Raw genomic sequence first — 22,500 nt, forward strand, 5'->3', positions numbered from 1 at the left:
GTCGGCAGACGCGACGGACGAGGCAGAGCGACGGAAGGGAGAGAGGGCCGACGGGGCGCGGCTGGCTCGCCCGCCGTCGCGGAGACGCGACGACGACGTCACAGAAGCCGTGGGCGGGAGGGGGCGCGGCCGCACGCCGCCGCGGGGGTGCCCGTTCCTAAGGGCCCGGACGCGAGTCGGCCACCGGGGCACGACACGGGGTCTCACCGCCAGAGGCCTCCAGCGCAGGGGCGGTCCCGCGGCACCCAGGACGCCGACTGGCCTTTCCTCGGCCCCCCCACGGGTCCCCCCTCGCGGGGCTCGCGACCTCCCCCCGCCAAACACCCACGAGCCGCGGCCTGCCCGCGACAACACTCTTCCCGCGCGCGCGCACCGGTCCGCCCCACCTCGCGGGCCCCCCACCACACACACACACACCCCTCCGCTGCCGCGCCCGACTTCTCCGCCTCGGGAACCGTGAGCTCTCCACCCGGGGACGCCGCCCGCCGGCCGAGGCGGCCGTGGCGGGGGGGGGCGACACCCTCACGTGGGCGAGGACGGCTCGGTCCCAGACGGTGGAAGGGGGACGCGGTGCGGCCGGGTGGGGTGGGGTGGGGTGGGCCGGGGGAGGGGGCGGCGGCGGCGTCGACGGCGACGGGGAGGGGGCGGCACGCGCACACGGCGAGGGCCGCGGGGCAGGGGCGCGGGGCGCCCGCCCAGGGAGGGAAAGTGCCGAGGCACGACCGGGCCACCAGGAAAACAAGCGCGGGGTCCCACCGCCACACACACGAGGGCGGTCCCACGACGCCTGAGACGCCGGCCGGCCCCAGCCACCCCGGGGCCTCCCACGACCCGGCCCCGCCGCCAGGCCCCGCGTGCGACGGTCCCCCCGCGTACCGCGGAGGGACCCCGTCCGTCCAACCGAGCTCAAACCCCTCCGTCCTCGCCAGATCCGCCGTCGTCCGAGTCCGACCCCCGGGGCCCGCGCCCCGGGTGAACGCCCCCGAGCGAGGCGGCCCGCACCGTGCCCGCAACACCGCCACCGGCTGCCGACTCGCGGCGAGGGCAGGCGCGACGGGCTCCTCGCGGCTGCGGGACTAGGGAGTCGTCGGGACGCCCGGGCGTCCCCGCCCGCCCCCCTCGGCCTCGCCACCGAGAGGGGGGTGTGTCACCGCACGCGCACGCACACGCACGCGCACGCGCACGCGCGGCCCCGCGCCGGACGCCCGGCCTTGGCGGGACCCTCCCCCGACTCAGAGGGGGGAGGCGCGGGCCGCGGTAGGCAAAGAGCGGCGCCCGGCCCCACCGCGGGGCCGGCGCAGAGAACCCTCCCGCCGCGAAGGCGAGGGGCTCCGCCCACGTGCTCTGGCAGTCGCCAACACCGTGGCCACTGCACGCGCGGGAGGGGCAGCGGCTGGGGGGTCCGGTACCCCAAGGCTCCCTCTCGGATCGCTAGAGGTTTCCTCACCGAGGGGGCGTCGTCCCCCCAACCCATCGTCTCCCCTTCGGGCCCGCCCACGGAGGCGCTCCACGAGCCGCCAAAGTCCACGACTGGGCGGGGTTTGGGAGAGGGGTCTGCGGTATGGGTAAGCACGAGGCCCAGAGGAGCATTCGCGGCCACAGCCGGGGGCACAACCTCCGCCGCCCCCAGGCCCGTCCATCGGGGGCCCCGAGAGGAGGGAGCACGCCCGAGAGGGGCGGAAAGACCCCCTTCTCTCACAGGCCCCGGCCCAACGCGCTCGCCACCCACGCCCGCGTGCGACCCCCTCCCCCCCGACCGCCACAAACACACACACACGTGGGGGGGGAGGGTGGGCACACGCGGACGCTCGCCTGGCCCGAGTCAGTCCCCCCGTGCCACAGCAACACCGTGGGAGGACGACCGCGACGAGGCGGCCCCTGTTTCCCCCAACCGAGGGAGGGAAAACAGAGGCACGCCTCCCTTACCGTCTCGACCCCCCCAAGAGAGCCACTCACGGGACGCACCACCGCGGCGGCGGGGACCCCGAGGAGCACGCTGGGAGAAGGGAACGACACCACCGCTCGGCCTCGGGCACCTGAGGGACGACCTGGAGCGCTCCAGGGGCACCACAGAGGATCGAACGAGGCACGCTCACGCACCGGCAGGGGCGCGCGGCGCAGCGGCGGGACGGCACCCCCCCACCAACGCGGGGAGGACCGCCCACGGGGGCAACACGCCGAGGAGGCGAAGCGAGAGCGTCTGCTGCGTCCGAGGACCACGGCCCCGCCACCCACGCCGTGAGGCAGGGGGCGGGAGGCCGAAGGTCAGGGCCGGGGACCACCACCCCTGCCCTTCCCCACACCCCTCGACAGGCCGGGAGAGCGTGAGGAGAGAGGCGGGGAGGCCCGCGGACAGAACGAGAAGAGCGGTCCCGTTCGCCAAGAACGTCCGTCCCTCGTCTGGCGCGACCTTAAGGCCCGGCCCAGGAGAGCGCGACATCACCACATCGATCAGTCATGCCAGAGAGCCAGGGACCACCAGGCCCCGAAGGGGAGGGGCACGCACAGCGAGGACCATCACCAGAGGAGCCTGCTTCGGCCTCACCGGCGGCACCCCAAACCCCCTCTTTCTTTTTTTTTTTTTTTTCTCCTCTCAGGCAAAAGTGGCCGACGACCCCGCGAGTGAGGAGAACGCCTGACACGTGGCACGGAGCCTGCGGGGTGGGGTCGTCGTCTCAGCCACCACCGGGTGCCTGCGGCGGGGAGGGGAGTCACACGGGGTAGAAGACCCAACGCCCCGCCGCCCTCGGGTGAGCCAGAGACCGGAGGCGGCACCGCGGGTCGGGTCAGCCGGACACACACACGAGAGCCGGCGCGCAGGCCCAGGCGGGCGGCTCAAGTGGCGAGGGTCGGCTCGGCCACCAGACGGCGATCCAAAGCCCAGGACCCTGCGCGCGTCCAGACTCCCAAAGTCCTCAGCGACAGACGCCAGAGAAGACCGTGTCAGCACCTATCTGGTGGCAAAAAAGGCCCATTTCGGGCGAAAAAAATCACGGCGCCCGGCAGCGGGGCCCACGCACGCGTCGCAGGGGGGGTCCCCGGGACCTCGGTCCGGCCGCCTGTCCCCAACACTTCCCCATCCACACCAGCCCCGGAGCTCTCGGGGCCATCTGGTCGACCCGAGGAGCTTGGGGGGAGTGGGGGGGGGGGGTGGGGGGGAGGGGGGGGGCGGGCCAAGCGGGGCGGGCAAACGTGGGAGAGGGCCGCGAGCCGGGTCGCCCTCCCCGGTTCACCCGCACGGGCAGGTACCGGTCCCTCCGAGTCTCCGGGCCAAGACTTGGTGAAAGGAAAAGAAATATCTCACTCGGCCGTCTCCGACGAGCGGGCCCCACGGGGGACCGCGCCCGGGCCCGGGCCGCCCTATCCGGGCCACCCAGGACGGCTCGGGCGGGCCGGTCCCCACCCCCACCCCGGCCGGGACTCGCGGCGGGTGGAGGAGAGGGGGCGGGGGAGGGAGGGTGAGAAAAAACTCAAAGTCCGCCGACCAGGACCCCCCGTGGGCACGCTGAAGGGCCGGGTGCGCCCTCCCCGGCCACCCGCGCGAGCAAGGCCCGGTCCGTCCACGTCCACGGACCCAGGGGCACTTGGAAACATTTTGCCCCGGGAGGCGCCTCCCAGGCGACCAGAGCCCACGAGGGAGGGACCGCACCCGGGCCCGGGCCCGGGCCGGTCTCTCCGGGTCACCCCTCGCGGCCCAGGCCGGTCCCCACCTCCCGAGTCCGACTCGGCCAAACATCGGTGAGAAAGAATCCGACCACCGGGAGGGGCCCCACGCGCGCCCGCCACCGAGCCCGTCGCGCCCGCCACCGGCCTAACCTAAACGCACGGGCCCGGGCCGGTCCCCCACCTTCCGGAGCGGGGCGCTGTGGGGACCGCGGAAGAGAGGAAGGGAGGGTGGGGGGGGTCGGGGAATGAACGCTCCAAAGGGTGAGCCAGGAGAAAGCCCGACCGACCGCCCATCCGCAGGCGCTCCGGAGGGCGCGGAAGACCCTCTCCCTTCCCACCGCGGCGGCCCGGCCCAGGTCGTGTCGGGTGGCCGGGTCGGTCCCCGCGGCCGGAGGGGAGCGGACGGATGCTGGTCGACCGGGCCAGGCGGTCCCCCAGAGCGGCTCGAGAGCGCGGCGACGGTCACACCCTCATAGACCTGCACGCCCAATCTCAAGCGACAGCAGGAGGCGCCCACGCCTGGGCGCCACCGGGACAGTGGCCACCAGCGTCGCCTGGCTGCCGGAACTCTGCCTCGGGCCCGGCGGCCGACTCACAGCCCTCACGAAGGTCGCCGAAGCTCCAGAGACAAGGGACAATATAAAAGCGGCCGCCAGGTGGCTCCCGACAACCGGCTCCAACGTCCCCGGGCCGGATCCCTGTCGCCGGCCGGCCACCGAGGACGCGGCGGCAGCGCCGGGCCGCCCAAACGCCCGAGCTCAGCCCGGGACGAGGCGGCGGGCGTCTGGCGCGGCGGCCCCGTGTCGTCCATCTCGGAGCTAGCTCCCCGGTCGGCACGACACGACACGGTGCGACCCGGGCAGCAGACGGGGGTGGGGGGGTGGGGGGCGGGGGAAGCCGGGGAGATGTCGCCGGGAGGCTGTCTCGGAGGAGACGCGCTCCCCAACGCGATTCCTGGGCGGGGGGGAAATCCCGCGGAGACGCCGGCGGGGCCCGGGGCGCCCGGCACGGGTTGCCCAGAGGGGCACGAGCAAGATCCCCGGCTGCCCGGACGGGGGGGAGGGAGGGAGGGAGGGAGGGAGGGAGGGAGGGAGGGAGGGAAGGAGGGAGGGACGGATGGAGGGACGGAGGGACGGAGGGACGGATGTAAGGACGGAGGGACGGACGGAGGGAGGGAGGGAGGGAGAGAGAGAGGGACGGAAGTCGGGGACTGGCAAACCGAAACCAGGCAAGCGCTCAGGGAACAACGCAGGAATTCGTCCAAAGACAACACATGGGTGCTGCGAGGGTGGGGAAAATGCACTTGCGGTCACGAGAACATGGATTTCATAACGGACTGACCACGATCCATCACGGGCCGGGCGGGGGTGGGGGGGGTGGGGGCGGGTGAGGCGGGGGTTGGGGGAATGCGGGCGGCTGGTGGGGAGGGGGCGAGGGTGGAGTCAATAGCCATCCACTAAAGAAACTGAGTTCCGGTACGTCGACACAAGGCAACACTCTGAGTGCGAGTGTGTGTGAGCGTGTGTGTGCGTGTGCGTGCGTGCGTGTGTGTGTGGAGTGCGGTGAGTACTGACAGCGAACCGTAGTCCCACCAGGACCACACCAAACCATACCAACCAAGAAGTCAAGCTGTAGAACTTCTCTGGCCTTTAAAACAAAGAGAAAAGCGTGCACGTATCGCATACGTACACACATTACGTACGCTTGTGGCATACGTATACGTGGACGTGGACGTATAAAGGCCTAGGACAAGCCCAAGCACATCCCGTCAGGGGAGCCTATCCAAAACAGACCAAGACCTCACACAATTCAGCCTCCAGAAAACAAGCGACCCAGTGAGAAAAGTGGGCAGGAGGCCAGAACAGAACATTTTCATTAGAGAAAAAAAAGAAGAAGAGAAAAAAAGAAAAAAAGAAAAAAGAAAGAAAGAAAGAACACAACTTTCTTAGTAAAAACCAAACAAACAAAACACAACAACAAAACAAACAGAAATAAAACAGAAAACCTCTTTTAGTGAAAGAATTCAACGGGGCAACGAAAAAAGCGCACACACGCATCTCTCTGGACGAAGATATTCGGACAGGCACAGGATCTGGAGTTGCGACAGCAAGTTCGTACAAGCAGAAAAAGTGCCTCCTTCCTCCCGATCCAACACGTATTTTTCAAGCTGAGAGAGACCACCACCACCGTGGCACGCCGGAGGGAGGACTCAGAGATGTCACCCGGCGGGTGAGAGAACGGCTCTCCGACAAAAGACAGCAGTATGGAAAACAGAAAGGAAGTCCCTCAAAACACTGCACAGAAAACTACCATGCGACCCAGCAACTCCACTAAGTGCCCACGGAGGGGGTAAAGACGACATGTACATGTCTATCTGTACCAACACCTGTAACGATGGAGAGATAGGTACGGACGCACTGTTAGCGCTCTCTGTGCCCGTACGTCTATATCTATGAGAGAAGGACCGGGTGGGGGGTGGGGGGTGGGGGGTGGGGGTGCGGAGAGAGAAGTGAGACAAAGAGTGGACAGTCACGTGAGTGCAGTAGGTAAGGAAGATTAAGACGACAAACAAACTCCCAACAGTGGTCCTGTAAGTCAACCATCAAGATTTCGATATCATGATGTCATCAAGCACCAACCCTTCTGAAGGGACACAGCGACACACAGGGCTCACTTGGCAGGGCAGTTCAGGACCCTAAAATGACCGTGAAAGGTGAAGCTCGAAAAAGCAATCTTGTTCATCCACGGGGGGAAAATACCGTTCTCCCACGACATTCAAAAATCCTATCAGGGGGCTTCCCTGGTGGCGCAGTGGTTGAGAGTCCGCCTGCCGATGCAGGGGACACGGGTTCGTGCCCTGGTCCGGGAAGATCCCACATGCCGCGGAGCGGCTGGGCCCGTGAGCCATGGCCGCTGGGCCTGCGCGTCCGGAGCCTGTGCTCCGCAATGGGAGAGGCCACAACAGTGAGAGGCCCGCGTACCACAAAAAAAAAAAAAAAAAAAAAAAAAAAAAAAAAAAAAAATCCTATCAAAACATTTTAAAACTCTCTTACTCGCTCACCATTTAAAAGGTAGAGAAATAAAAAGAGAGCCAAAGTACGATTTATTGAGTGGTGGACCGTCACAGAAAGCATGCCATGAAAGCCTCCGATTCATTTTGGAAGGTCCTAGGAACAGCAATCTTCAACATTGCTCTCCTGCCTGCCTTCTTGGCGTGGTATCTTTTCTACATCTGGATAAGCAGTCCTAGGTTTTGTGTGTTTGCTTGTTATTCCCCTAACTGAAGATCAGCCTCCAACACGATAACCCTTTGTGCCCTCTGGGTCCTGAACTCTCTTCTCTGGAAGTGCTTTTCTGAATGGGAACGGTTTCACCAACGTCATCGCCTGGAGACATCTTCAGCCTGTCCTCCCCCCACCCGCACCCCCGCCCGCCCCCCACCCTCTTCCTCCTCCTCCTCCTCCTCCTCCTCCTCCTCCTCCTCCTCCTCCTCCTCCTCCCCTTCCTCCTCCTCCTTTTTTTTCTTTGTTTTCTTCAGCTCTCCTTGCGCTGGTCTCTCACACGGTGGCAGCGTTGTCCTAGGCATGCCCAGGTGTCTCCTAACCCCATCCAAGTGATGACTCCCAGCGTCATCATTTTGGGTTTCTTAGCCGCACTTTCGTCGTTCCCGGGCAATTCTTTCTTTTTATTTTCCATGGACGGGGGAGACCAGACCGGGGCGGGGGGCAACACAACGACACACTGCGTGTGACCTGGGAAACAGACACATACACGCCAGGCAATCACCGACAGGCTCTGAAAGAGGATCGGTCCCCGGACACGGGGCACGCACGTTTGTTATCGGTGGAGTCACCGCAGACCGAACGGGAAGCAGCAGACTTTGAACTTGACGCAGCTACCGTTCATCCATCGCGGAAACTGACATTTGAAACACGTAGTTAGGCTCTTGGTGCGATTTCACCTAGTCATTGACATGTGTGCACAGTGGAACCATGGAAAGTGAGACAACCCCCCCACCCCACTTCTACCAAAGGTCGCCAAATGAAGACTCTCGTTTGTTTACAAACCAAATTTCCTATCCTTAAATTTGGTGGGAGCTTTCCCTAAGGATTGCACGGGAAGGTGACTTCCTCAAGCGTTGGAGTAGTTTTCCTTAGAACTAGAGAATTAGAATTCTGCTGAATGATGAACACACACCTCGCTTAAGTTTCTGCTAGGAAATCCACGCACCATGTGGATCGAACGAAAAGCAAAATGATTTTTTAACAAGGTCTTCTCTCCACTTCAGACGAATTTTACAGGGCGGGGAGGGGGGAGGCTAGGCTTCTCTGTTTTTCATTTAAGGTCCTCTGAAACGTCAGTAAGTGTTCGTGATCCTACTCACGTGTACTCTTGTCCTCCATCCAATCGTCAGTCATCTGGCAGAAGGAGAGCCTGCCTCATCCACGGCAAACAACATTCCGACACTCAATGAGAAAATACATTTCTGGTGCTTTCGCCAAAAAATGCAAAGCCCCTTATTTAAGCTAATGGAATTTAAAAGAAATCCCTAGTACCTAGGAACAGAACAAAGTGAAAGAAACACAACGCACAGACTTGGGGGATAGAAAGAAAGAAAGAAAAAGAAAGAAAGAAAGAAAGAAAGAAAGAAAGAAAGAAAGAAAGAAAGAAAGAAAGAAAGAAAGAAAGAAAGAAAGAAAGAAAGAAAGAAAGAAAGAAAGAAAGAAAGAAAGAAAGAAAGAAAGAAAGAGGAGAGAGAGAGAGAGAGAGAGAGAGAGAGGAAGGAGAGGAGAGGAGAGGAGACAAGAGGAGAGGAGAGGAGAGGGAGGGAGGGAGGGACGAAGGAAGGAAGGAAGGAAGGAAGGAAGGAAGGAAGGAAGGAAGGAAGGAAGGAAGAAAGGAAGGAAGGAAGAAAGAAAAGATCTCTCAACCTAAAAGTTTTTGTGACAAACGGACAATCTATGATTTGGTAGGTTAAAAAATATTTTTGGAACGTAAAGTTCTTTGAGACACGAATGGAGAAGAAAACAAGAAAAGGACAATCAGAATTCGGAACCCTCAGAAACCTGAATCGGTCATGAACAGGAACTAGGAAGCCAGGGTGAACGGCGTCTGTGACACCAGTGATTCTGGACTGGCAAAGGGATGATTCCATTTCACCAGCATACATTTTCACACAGTGTCACTTTTTAAAAATGTTTTCTTTTCCCCAGAGTGATGCCAGAGGTGTGGACTCATACATCGAAACATCTTTAGTCTTTCTGTAATAAGGAGACAGAAGTAGGTCCACTGAGACTTGTCGAGCCATGAACGAACGTTTCCATAGGTTATCTTTGGAAAGGATCCAGACATTCCACGAATTCCCCATCATTCCACTTATGCCAACTCTGAAGTTTCTAAAGTGACCCAAAAGGTCTGGGCGAGACTGTTTTTAAGTAGACATACCACAAAACATAACGCTTCTTAAGGAGTTCCTGCACCTAGAGCTATCGACATCACTTGTTCGAGATCCCATGACGACGAGATGGCCCGTGAACACTTCCTGAGACTTCAGACGATGATGTCAGCCATCATCCCCAAGTTCTTTTTCTTGCCGACGAATCTGGTTCACTCCCGTGAACTTACTGGATTTGGGGTCGACGTAGATAGAAGGAAAGGATGACCTCGAACGCTGATCACGCTAAAGACATGCCTAGTTTCATAAAACCCATACCTTGACCTTGGCTATTCTCGGCTGAAGGGTTCAGCCTAGATCACCACCTGAACTTGCCTAAAACCTTTGGGTCCCTTCCCTTTCTAGTGGACTGAATTCCGGAGTGCTCCCTTCTAAGCCATTCAAGAGAGCTCTCTCACAAGTTCATTGCGGCACTCGGATCCCTACGCAGAAACAGGCCAGCTCTAGAAGGGAGCTACAGACATACAGTACCTGTTACCAGGCCCTTTCCAGATTCTGGCACAGCAGTACCAGAAAAATGAAGGTCGTTTCCACAAGGCTTCTAAGGCTAGCACGGCAAAACTTTTTTTTTTTTTTTTTTTTTTTTTTTTTTTTTTTTTTTTTTTTTTAATTAAAAGAGATAGCTTGTACACAAGGGAGAAGGCGGTGGGTGGGGTGGGGGTGAGAGGCAGCCCCACCCCCCCCACCCCCCGAGTTGCTTGGATCACGAAAGGGAGAGTTTGTCTCGGGATCACTGATCATTTCCAGAAATCCTCCAAATTCTTGGATCATCAGCAGCTGGTTCCACGGTGGCTACCTGTGGGGAATACCAAGTGCTTCCACGAGGGGAAAGAAGCGCATGAGAATGTTCGGCAAGAAAGCACAGGAACAGATAAGGGTTCAATGTACAGCTGAGCTTCTCGTCTTGGGACAACTAGGTATAGTCGTGGGTGGGTGTCCACAGAGGAAAAGTTCATCTTCTTTTACTCCCGCGAGCCTCGTGTGTGTGTGTGTGTGTGTGTGTGTGTGTGTGTGTGTGTGTGTGTGTCTGTGTCTGTGTCTGTGTCTGTGTGTCTGTGTGTGTGTCTGTGTGTGTCTGAGACTCAGGCCCCCAGGGCTGATCTGCTCATGCAATTCCATTTCCCCTCCCCCTCCCCCTCCCCCTCCCCCTCTTCCTCCTCCTCCTCCTCCTTCTATGTACTTCTTTCTGTCGAGGAGATGATTTCCAACTCAAATGCAGACCAAAAGATTTCTAGGTTCCCAAACTTCAGGGTTCCATGGATCAGGGTGTCCAAAATCTGCACAGCGCCTTCAATAACGGCCCTCTTTCTCAGTGCACACAAGTCAACCCCAGACCAAGGCACCCTAAGGGCAAAAACCCTCCAGGATTTCTCCCACCAGACCCCGAACATCAGCACACACACCCTCCCCCAGTTTCTATTTCGTATCGTGTGGGCTCAGGCAGACAACAAACACGTCCATCGTTCGATCATCTTCCTTTGGCGTGTTTCGTGAACGTTGCACCGGCCGAAGAAACCTAAGTGTGCAAAAGCTCATCCCCGTGTAAAAGGCTTTGGCTTCTCAGCGAAGGGGTCGAGCCAAGGGACCTAGGCCCCTCTGTCCACTTTTCACTGGGTTCACTGGCCTCACTGTTGTCCCAAGCGATGGCCGGTCAGATCTCTCACGGTCATTCTTCTTTTGGCCTTCTGGTTTTAGAGAGGGTTTTCAACTGGGGTAAAAAGGGCAGGCTTGTGTGGGGCCCTTTCATGGTGGGGAGGGGGTGGGGGGGGCCCCGTAGAGGTCCCTCCGATTCACCCAATCTCAGGCAGTGCCCTATTCAAAACGTTTGTTTCCGGGCTTCCCCGGTGGTGCAGTGGTTGAGAATCCGCCTGCCAATGCAGGGGCCACGGGTTCGTGCCCCGGTCCGGGAAGACCCCACATGTCGCGGAGCGGCTAGGCCCATGAGCCACGGCCACTGAGCCTGCGCATCCGGAGCCTGTGCTCCGCAACGGGAGAGGCCACGACAGTGAGAGGCCCGCGTACCACAAAAAAAAAAAAAAAAAAAAAAAAAAGAAAAGAAAAGAAAAGAAAAGAAAACAGAAAACGTTTGTTTCCGTCCCACCAAGAGCCCACCTTTGGAGAGATTCCCTGCCTTACACGTCCTCTCCGCTCCTCCTATTCATCCACCGTGATCCACCACCACCACCACCACCACCACCACCACCACCACCCCGCCGGCCGACCTGATCTGTTCACCCTGAAGCTGGCAAGCAGTAAGGGTGCTCGTGAAGCGAGGATCCGTTGGGATTGGCCAAGATGGCAAAGTGGCGGCGGGGGCGGCGGCGGCGGTGGGGCGGGGGGGGGGTATGTGGAGGGGACTCGGAAAGTACGAGGTTACAGCTAACAGCTGCTGCTGGCAGATAGGTCTTTGAAACAGGCTGGTGGCGCCCTGGACTTTGATACCGTCCATTCTGACCATTCCTGTTCTCCGTGAGAAGGGTGTTGGGCCCAGGATCGGCCACCCCAAAACGGGCCTCCGTGGCACATTGACGATTTTGAGCGAAGGGGGACTCCAGAAGCAGCCACGTTTGTCCGAGGGACACTGGGATTCTCCTCTGTGTCTCCCTGAAAGCGAGACATCCATCTCTCGGCTGAAAGGTGCACTCCCTGCCTCTGGAGGTAGGAGGCCGCCGCCGCGATCGGCAAATTAGGGCATTCGGGCCCGAGAAACCTTCGGAGACAAACACTGCGGACCACCGCAAACCCGAGCTCTGTTTAGCTTCTTCCTTCGCTCGCTCGTTCGCTCACGGCACACCCCAAAACCTAAGTCTCTCGGTCCGGTTCCCTGTCTGTCTCACCCATGTACCGTTCGTTCCTCGGTCTGAGCAGGAGAGACGCCGCCCGCTTCAGCCACTTCTCAGCCCTCGAATGAAAGGAAAGGTCACCCCGCTCCCCCCACACACCTTCGTCTCTCCGCGCCTTGGGCCCATGTTACTTTATTTTTATTTTTATTTTTTTGCATTACACGGGCCTCTCACTCTTGTGGCCTCTCCCGTCGCGGAGCACAGGCTCCGGACACGCAGGCTCAGCGGCCACGGCTCACGGGCCTAGCTGCTCCACGGCACGTGGGATCCTCCCGGACCGGGGCACAAACCTGTGTCCCCTGCATCGGCAGGCGGACTCTCGACCACTTTGCCACCAGGGAAGCCCATCGGGCCCATTTTAGAATGAGTCCAGCCACAGGAACTCAAGAGGGGTAGAGGGGGAGATCTCCCCCTCCCCCAAACAGGAAGGCACCTGGAACCCCGTTCCCACCGGCCACCCGGCTCCACTTTGGGTGCGTGAATCCTAGTTTGCCTCCTCCGGATCTTTAAATGATCTTCCACGTGTTATAACAGACTCACAAGGAGAGAAGCTTACGCATGTATTTCTTCTGAGTTTCATGCGACACGGGGAGCCCTCCTAAGAAAACAAAGAAAGACCCAGAGAAGCGTCCGAACCTAACATCTCTTCTGTTGGATCTGAGCAAAGAGAGGCAATCTGAAAAAGCAACTATACTCTGGCGGGGGTGCGGAGTGTGTGTGTGTGGGGGGGGGGGGGGGGGTGTGAGTGGGGGTGGGTGAGGGGGGGGTGGGTGGGTGGGGGGCGCGGGCGATGCCAAAGGAGGATGAGAACTCTTAGAAATTCTTAGGCATAGAAAATTAAGACGGATCCGGGCCCGCGCCTCTCCTTTTCTCGTGCGTTGGGAAGATCATTTGGCTCTCGCCGGCTGGGATGTCATCTCCCCACGAACCATCAGGCGAGCTGTGGGGCGGAAAGAGGGAGAGCAGGGTTCAGAAGAACGTGGAGAAGATGGACGCTAGATGCCCAGAGTCCACGTCCCCCGCCCCCCCCCCCCCCCCCCCCGGGAGCAAGGATCTCTTCTTCGTGGGCACACGATCTTCCACCACGACCTCCGGACCGTGGTGCCAAGTCACGCCCACGCGAAGACAGGGCTCACCCAGGGATATGGGCTTGTGCCACAGAAAGGGAGACAGCAGGGAAGTCACCGAGCTTAAGGTATCTGACTCTCGTCGGGTCCTCGACAGGCGGAGGGACACATCTTTCCGACACGGTCGGGGCCGGCTTAGAGAACCGCTGCCGACGACCGCACCGCGAAGGAAGATGTCTCTGCGGTCTCGACAGAAGATCCAGTAGGTTTCCCAAGTGGCGGAGCTAGGAATCGATCGGCCAGGCAGGCGTGTCCAATCTTCAACTTTGGGAAGACACGCGGACTTTTACCCCCCCTTTTCGGCGGGGAGCCTGTAGAAGATCAGGCCGGGAGGAAGGACACAGTCTGTCAGTCGTTGCACGTGATGTTAACGTCCAGGCCAGGAGGAGCCATGCCAGGACTGACTCCACAAAAGGGAGAAGGTGACCAGTTGCCTTTTGAGGACCATGGCTCTCTACGCGGCACGGAAACCAAGGGAGCAGGGGCCAGGGTAGAGGCCGGCAGGGTCGTCAGAGGCCCAGCCAGGACAGAGACCGGTGAGGTGCGAGCCTGAACGAAGGCAGTAGAGGGGAGAGGGAGAGAGGGGATGGAGCAGGACCTATTTCGGTCCCGGAATCGGCAGAACCTGGTATCCCGGCGTGAGTCTTTAGAAACACCGTCCAACTCCACTCCACGGGCAAAATACAAGGTAGAGGGCGGAGCTTTCTGCACCCAGGATCCTCCCGAGACCCAGGCGAGAAGGGCCCTTCCCACGGATGGGCTCCACATCCCACCAGGGTCGGTCGGTCGGTCGGTCGGTCGGCAGGTCACCAAGACACAAAGAAGCACATTCTTTCTTTCGAGAAGCTCTGTCCCCAGGACCTGGCACTCAGCACACTGGTGATCTGCCAACCAGAACCCTTAAACACCTCCTCAGGTTCCAGGGGAAGGCTTTGCTCACCTCTTTTCGGCCCTACCTCTGTCCTCAAAACTAAAGGTAAAAGAACACACGAACACACACACACACACACACACACACACACACACACACACCAAAGGTAATGGAGTCCGAATACCACGAAGGCTCTCAGGTTGTGCTAGGGCCGTTGCCCAACAGCACTGTGAAGTGTGTGTCTGTGGGGGGGCGGTGGGGGTGATGTGTGTGGGTGTGTGGGGGTGTGGGTGTGTGTGTGGGTGTGTGTGTGTGTGCGTGTGCGTGTGACTCATAGGTGGATATTTTCCATAGGTGTGCACTATGGCACTGCAGGATCTGTGGTCGGTTGCTGAGTCCCCGGAGGTGGAAGCGCAGATACAGGGCCCTGAGTGTGAAGTTATCCATGGACGCTCACAGCGCGTGGGGTCGGGGTCGGCAGCCGTAACCCTCCATGTTGGTGGTTCAACGGTCAACTCTACTTTATAGATCAGAGAGGATAACGTCACGCGTTCACTGTTAATAACTTTTCCAAATAGTCTTTATCTTTTCAAAAGGAAGACATCATTTAATCCATTTCACAAGATGATACTGGGAACCTACTGCCCCAGCACGTGAATTATCCCTACAGAACACAAGATCCCTGAGAAGGAAGAGCCCTGAGCACTGAGATACCATGAAGGTAGGCTTTTAGATGATATTCTCTGCTTCTGCAGCTCGAGGTAAAACATGGGATGACTGGCTCTACCTATCCCATTCCAGTCTGTCCAACGCGAGCCCCCATGGCACGTCTCACCAGTGGTCGGTCCACGATAACTCCATCCATAGGAATTCTTGGCAGTTTTATGTTCAGGATCATTTCTTTTCCTGCCATTGATTGAAAACTCCCTGGACCCTGTTAGCAGCTACAGATTCAATGAGTCCAGTACTTCATAGGTTTTGTCATGTATTTAGAAGGGGAATCACCATCAAGTTGCTGAAATGAGGACTAAGTGTCTTTCAGATATGGAGATGGAAATAAATGGTGCTCTGCAGGGTGTGCGATGACAGGCACCCAGGATTCCTTCACCCAGCCCTCCCTTTGCTCCCTCATAGGTTCCTGGGAAATCCAAACACACACACACGCGCACACACACACACACACACACACACACACACACACACACACACACGGGGGGGGGGGAGAGAGAGAGAGAGAGAGAGAGAGAGAGAGAGAGAGAGAGAGAGAGAGAGAGAGAGCTCTGGGTGTGCTATTTGCTCTCCATGATTTCACGTGCCTTTTGGGCATGGCTGACAGAGATAGATGGACATGAAGCAGCAGGACAGCAAGCTGGCATCTCGGCCGGCCTACAGAAGTTTCCCAAGTGAAATATCAACAGCAGGGCAGGGACGCCCACGTGACGTGGGAGAGAAGGGGGGTGGGGGGGGCGGCCCGCTGACCGACGTCGGTTCAGGTTTCCCGTCCCCCTCCGGCCGAGAACCTGCCTTCCGCTTCCTGCCCTCAAGTATGTGAGAGGAGCGTGTTTCTTTCCAATAAATACCGACACATCATTTCAGTCTGTTTGTGTGTTTGTTTTTGCTTGTTCTTTTTCTGGACGAGGCCAAAGAGCCCTTCCAGTGGAGGTGTGTGTACAAAGGAGGATCTGACAGAATGGGAGGGTGCGGGTCAGTCCATGTGCGAAGAAATCCAGAGAATCTGTCATAGCTGAGACTCGGGCCTTTTGCAGAAATAGGCCAAGAGAGTTCGGATTTGATGATTCACTGCCACATAGTCATCACAGCAGTTTCCTGGAAGGGATTGTGTTACAGGAGGCGGCGTGGCCCTCAGCCCTCAGGCCTCAACCCGGCAGGCAGGCAGGCAGGCAGGCAGGCAGGCAGGCAGGCAGGCAGCGGCTATTGTCTGTTGGTCCCGCCCCCACCCCCACCCCCACCCCCGTTCCTTCTCCAGAGCTCCTTCCTAAGTCCCCTTGGACTGACCTTTGCCAGGAGCGGGGGAGGGGAGGTCCGGACGATTCATTCCGCAGGGCCTCGTTCAATCGCTCGATTCAAATGCAGAAAGCTCTCCGGTCAGGTCGGAGCCTTTGACTTTGCCTCGAGCTTCTCTTTAATGAATGGCTTTTTCTCTTTTCTTTCCCCAATTTCGCCACCCTCAGGCTGCCCCCTCCAAACTGCAGGGAGGGAAGGAGGGAGAGAGGAGGTGACGGGAGGAGGACGTGTGAGAAACAGGCCTTTTCTCCAGGCAAAAGGTGTCCCCTCCTTTTCCTGACCCTGGAAACCCCACTACACCATTTGAGAATCATGGACATGTGTGGAAGCAGATGTCTTCACTTGAGATCTTCCTCCGCAGGAGGACAGAAAGGAGGGCCAGTGTGTCCCTCTTGTGCTGGCCGGTTCTTGTCACTTGAATTCAAAATAATCAATAGAGCATGGAGGCACATTTTGGGGCGGCCTACTCTGGGAGCTCAACAGTTCCCTCCTCTGAAAGTTCCTTGGAACATATTAAAGCTGAGCTGGTGACTCGTGTGTGTGTGTGTGTGTGTGTGTGTGTGTGTGTGTGTGTGTGTGTGTGTGTGAAGGAGATTTCTAGATGTCAGGGTCGAAGTAACTTTAGAAGTTTGAAATACCTCTGATGATGTCGTCGGGTGTTTGGTTCAAATTTCGGAGTGGCTCTCACAGAAACAGGCACGAGGATTCTTTCCATAGGAGCCGTTGTGGCCGTTTCTCTAAGGTTTTCATCAAGTTCTCTAGCTTCCGTCTGCAGGGCTTCAGGCAAAAGGCCGTTTTAGGCCTCAGTGATGCCAAGCCAAAAGGGTGGGAGAAAATGGCCAACATTCATGGAGAGAGTCGTAGCCAGAGATTGAAGGGAACTCACAAAACTTCGGGATGCAGTCCCGTTTTCAGGTTAAGAACAACACCCTAAGGGAAACGAGTAGCACCAGAATTTCATATCCAGAAGTGTGTATCCCTGTCTCATGGAAACATAATTTTGGCCTCCAGGTAACGTATGCAAATAGCTGTATCGCCAAGGAAATAAGAAGCCTCACTGAGAGTTTCTGAATTAAGGAAGGTAAGGAGAAAAAGATCAGTGATTCCATCCTGCTGACAGAGGTATAAGTTACCAAATGGATATCCATCTTTAAAAATAAAAAAAGAAACTTGGGTTTTCCTTGTTTGTTTCTGTTTCCCTTGTATGTGGAAAACAAAAGATTTAACCATCAGTCCTAATCCCACTCCCTCTCTTTTTTTTTTTTCCAGATTTTTTTTAAAAATATTTGAAATATAATTCATTTACAATGTCGTGTTAGTTTCAGGTATACGGCACAGTGATTCAGTTCTCTCTCTCTCTCCCTCCCTCCCTCTCTCATATATGTATATATATATATATATGTATGTATGTATATATATATATATATATATATATATATATATATATATAGAGAGAGAGAGAGAGAGAGAGAGAGAGAGAGAGAGAGGAGAGAGAGACACGGAGACGGAGACAGAGAGACAGAGAGACAGAGATTTTTATAAATCTCTATCTATCTATCTATCTATCTATCTATCTATCTATCTATCTATCTATATCTACACATATATATTTTAGCGGCTTCCCCGGTGGCGCAGTGGTTGAGAGTCCGCCTGCCGATGCAGGGGACACGGGTTCGTGCCCCGGTCCGGGAAAATCCCACATGCCGCGGAGCAGCTAGGCCCGTGAGCCTGTGCGTCCGGAGCCTGTGCTCCACAACGGGAGAGGCCACAACAGTGAGAGACCCGCATACCGCAATATAAATAAATGAATGAATGGATGAATAAATAAATAAATAAATAATTTTGAAAAGATTCTTTTTCAGATTCTTTTCTCTCATAGGTTATTACAAAGTATTGAGTAGAGTATCCTGTGCTCTATAGTAGGAGATGCTTGTTGATTCCCTATTTTATGTACAGTAATGTGTATATGTTCATCCCACCCAACCCCCTAAGTATCCCCCGCTTCCCCAGTCAGTCCCATTTTACACAAGTAGTCATACACATCCTCCTCCTCCTCCTCCTCCTCCTCCTCCTCCTCCTCCTCCTCCTCCTCCTCCTCCTCAGGTCACTCAACCCCATGGAAGTCATTCTTGCTCTTCTTGGAGTCCAGTTTTTCCATCGGTTCTGCCGGCCCTGCCTGATGATTGAGCGTGACTGGACGAGTGCCGGTTCCAAAAAAGTTTTCAAGAGCTTCTGTGAAGAATTGTAGGATTTGCCCAGTGAAAGGGGTGCCTCGATCTGATCACCCGGAAGCCTGTGGAAGGCAGACCCCAGGCGGCAAGCACATTTCGTTTCTTTAACAGTCTCTGTGCCACGGTGAGGACATCAGGCTTGCGGTGAGGGAAGACCTCAACCCACACGGAAAACATAGCCACGGTCACAAGAATGTTTGGATGACCCCTACGAAGTGGCAGTGGAGGGCTTCCCCGGTGGCGCAGTGGTTGAGGATCCGCCCGCCGATGCAGGGGACACGGGTTCGTGCCCCGGTCCGGGAAGATCCCACACGCCGCGTGGCGGCCGGGCCCGTGAGCCATGGCCGCGGAGCCTGTGCTCCGCCACGGGAGAGGCCACAACAGTGAGAGGCCCGCATCCCACAAAAATAAATAAATAAATAAGTGGCAGTGGAATGAAGTCCAGTGGCTGGGGGTCCGAGGATCCAGAGAGAGGAGGTTTTCTTTCCAGAGAGAAAAACGTTCCCCCCCACCCCCACCCCCACCCCCCAGGGTTACAAGCACGAGAGGTCAGACGTCGCCGTTCCCGTTGCCGGTAGACCGTAGAAAATCTTCCTGCCCACGTCTATTGACAATCGGACTCCTCTTCAAGACACCGTGGGATGGGCGGGTGAAGGAATGCAAGGGGAGGGGCAGGGGGGAGGTTGGCCAGGGAGCAACCGGCTGGGCCGCCGTCTCGTCTCGTCTCGTCTCGTCTCGTCTCATCTCGTCTCGTCTCGTCTCGTCTCCCGTCTGCCATAGCCCCGACCGGATGCTGAAAGGACAGAATGGACTTGCTCCACCCACGTGTGCCCCGCCACCCCCACCATCTTTCAACGGGCTGTTGTTGCCGCCTCGGCGTGAAAGTCGGTTAGAACATCTCCGTGATACTGGGTACAGTCCCTTTCGTGTGAGCCTCCATTTTGACGACGACAGACAGCCCTTTATGCCAGGGCAGAGAAGACTTCCGGGAAGAAAGATCCCATCATTTCTGGAACCGTTAGAACACATCGGTGTACAGACACAAGCCAAAGAAGACTTCACGTCGTTCCTTCCTCTTTGGACAACGCTTCCCGTGTCATCGAACCTCCCCAAGAAACTTAGTCAGTTTCATCTCTCTCATTTCTCAGGAGAGAGAACACATTTTTTATTTTTTGAGCTACTTGGAGGGCCCTCTCCTCCTGGATCCTATCTCTAAGTCCAAAGGACTTCATCGGTCCTTCAATTTGGGGGCAAGTGTGTCCAAAATATCCAAAAGATCGTAAGGCACTTCATCAGATGATAGGTCACCGTGAAACAGTGCTTCCTTAGGCATGTCACCAGCATCCCAAGGAAAGACTTGCTAGGCAGAGAGAGAAGCTTCTTTTTCAGTTCTGAGCCAGACCTGGTTCTTTGACTATCGAGAGGACGAAGTCGATGTGAGTCCTCCGAGACCTGATAAAGGCAGCCTAGAAAATAAGTGATGACTTTTGACAAAGACATAAGCTTTTCTCTCTCTCTCTCTCTCTCTCTCTCTCTCTCTCTCTCTCTCTCTCTCTCTCTCTCTCTCTCTCTCTCTTTCTTCCTTCTTTCCTTCCTTCCGTCCTTCCTTCCTTCCTTCCTTCCTTCCTTCCGTCCTTCCGTCCTTCCTTTCCTTCCTTCCTTCCTTCCTTCTTTCTCTTTCTTTCTTTCTTTCTTTCTTTCTTTCTTTCTTTCTTTCTTTCTTTCTTTCTTTCTTTCTTTCTTTCTTTCCCTCCTTAAAGATAAAGGAAAAGATCCTTTCCTAATCTAATCTAATCTCTCATGATGGACAGAGCAGACCGATAGAAGAAAAACCCAAACCCTAAACCCAAACCTGGTCCTTTGAACAGAGAGAGGCAACTAAATCTTAATTTGGCACTGGTTTCAATGTTGATGTGAAAAGTCATTTCTGTCTTTGTATCCATCCTCATCCAGTCCTGACCACAGATCTGATTCCTTTCGAAAGCCTCTTTTCTTCACACGCCTTTTCCAATCGTCTGTGCCCATTTTTAGCTTTTCCCTTGATTTCTTTCTTTCCCATTGAGAAATGACTACCTTTAGGACTAAAACCTCTCGCTCCTTCCCCCAAACCTCATCTCCATACTTCCTAATTTGCCTCCACCCGCGCGCCCCCCCACCCCCCCACCCCCCGGAAAAAAAAAAAAAAAAAAAAAAAAGTCCTCTTCCTCCCATGAGGATGGCGACATCAGGTTCAGGTCCTTAAAGAAGGACCACACACGTTCCTTCTTTACAATGCTTCGTCCTTGGACACTGTCTTTTTTCTTTTCTTTCTTTTTTTTTTTTTTTTTCCTTCAGTGAAAGTAAGGAAGCCAACCGCAGTGAGCAGCGTGAACATGGAATACTGTGTAGAAGTCAAGGCTCCTACCTAGTACAGTCTTTCCCTAAAGCACAAGATCTAGCTAGGCGTGGAACCGAACATGCTCAGTCTCTCCTCCGTAAAAGGTCCAAAGAAGGGAGACCCTCAGACTTGTGGAGCCATGAACGTTTCAGTATTTTATCTTATGTGGCGATGATGTAGACACTCGCTGAGATTTCACCCTGTCATGGCACTTAGCCAAGCTGTAAGCCCAGAGATGACCAGAGATGCTGGAAAATCTTGAAGTCGGCCTACAGAAAACAAGCACTGGGGGGAAAGTTCCCCTTAAACATTCTTATCTCGTCCACACCTATGTCCTCTGTTTGTCATGAGCAATCCTACTTAGATGATTCGTGAACATTTCAGGAGACATGAAAGCAGTTCAGTTCAGTTCAGTTCGTCGTGATCCCTACACCTCCCGCCCGCCCCCCTCCCCTTTCACGTGAGAGATTTTCTTCCCGATTTCAGAGGGGAGAAGTAAAGGAGAGTCAGAGCGTCCCTCTCGCGGTGTGGTGTTGTCACTCTAATTCCAAAACATCCGTACGCCACGGAGGCACATTTGGGGGCGTCCTACTCAGGGCCCCAAGACTTTCAGAGTCAAACCTAAGGAGGATGTAAATGTACTTCACGCCACCGAACCCGAACCGGTGAGGTGAACCCGGTGGCTTCCTAGGAGATGACGTGTCATCGGCCCACCAGTTTAAAACACAGAACCAAACACCCTCTCCCCGACGACTCGGAGCAAGTGAGTCCGTGGGTGTGTCGGAGAGGGTCCTCTGCTCCAGCTGGGTCCATAAGCACTGCACACGAGAGTAGGTAGGTAGGTGTTCACGGTGCCCTTGGGAAGGAAAGGCGGGGAGAATTTTATTTCGAAAAGCTTATCTCCTCACAGCATTGACACTACGAACGATGATGCAACTTCATCGGGGGGTGGGCGGGGGCGGTGAAGGAAGGCCAGGGAGCCCGGCCACATAGAAGAGCCACGGAGAGCGTCTGTGACCGCAAGGATGTCCACGTACCGGTGACTCCTCTCAGTTGGGGCGGGGAAGGGGGGCGCGAGATTCCCGTGTGTACGTCCGCATCGATCAGTCGTGGGAGAGGGAGGAAAAACGATGTTCCCTCCACGATCCTTCTGAGTTGTCGCCTGAGAAGTTCCTGTCCCCAAGAGACAGCTCGAGAAGAGAGCAACCCACGGCCGGGGGACGCGTGCACTGTGCCCCCCCCCCCCCCACCACCACCACCACCACACACACACACGCACACACACACGCAGGAGAAGCCCAAGCCAGAATTCACTGACTCGAAACGAAACGGCGGGCTCTGAGCTTGAGCTTGAGCTTGAGCTTGAGCTTCTGGAGGAGGAAGATTTTGGTCCTCCTTTCAGGTCAGGAAGAAGAGGGAGGGAGAGGCGGGGAGGCAGAGCGGCAGAGCGTCCCGGTAGCCCACCCGTCGCGTCCAAAGCGCCTGAAATTCCAACTCACGTGTGTGCCAAAGCGGTCCATCTCGGGGTGCCCCATCCCGGTTCCCTCCCCGCACGGAGAGCAATGTTCCGTCCCGATTCACTGAAAAGCTCCCAAAGGGCCTTGGTGTGAGTCAGTGGACCTAGGCCCATCCTGCCTCCTCTTCAAATCATTTCTATCCATACAGAAGAAAAGACACCATCGCCACCCGCCACGGCCCGCCAGAGGCAACGCGGCTATCCCCTTCAGCAGCGCAGCTATCCCCGGGGAAGGGGGATTCCGTAGCATGCGAACATCAGTCCAACATCGCTTCCGGCTTCCTGACTTCTCGTGGAAAATGAGGATGCCACATGACCGACCGGGGATGGGGGGGGGGAGTGGGGATGGGTGAGGGAGAGGGAGAGAGAAAGAGAGGAAGGGAGAAAGG

This window comes from Kogia breviceps (assembly GCF_026419965.1).
Source record: "Kogia breviceps isolate mKogBre1 chromosome 20 unlocalized genomic scaffold, mKogBre1 haplotype 1 SUPER_20_unloc_6, whole genome shotgun sequence".
In the NCBI taxonomy this organism is placed as follows: domain Eukaryota; kingdom Metazoa; phylum Chordata; class Mammalia; order Artiodactyla; family Physeteridae; genus Kogia; species Kogia breviceps.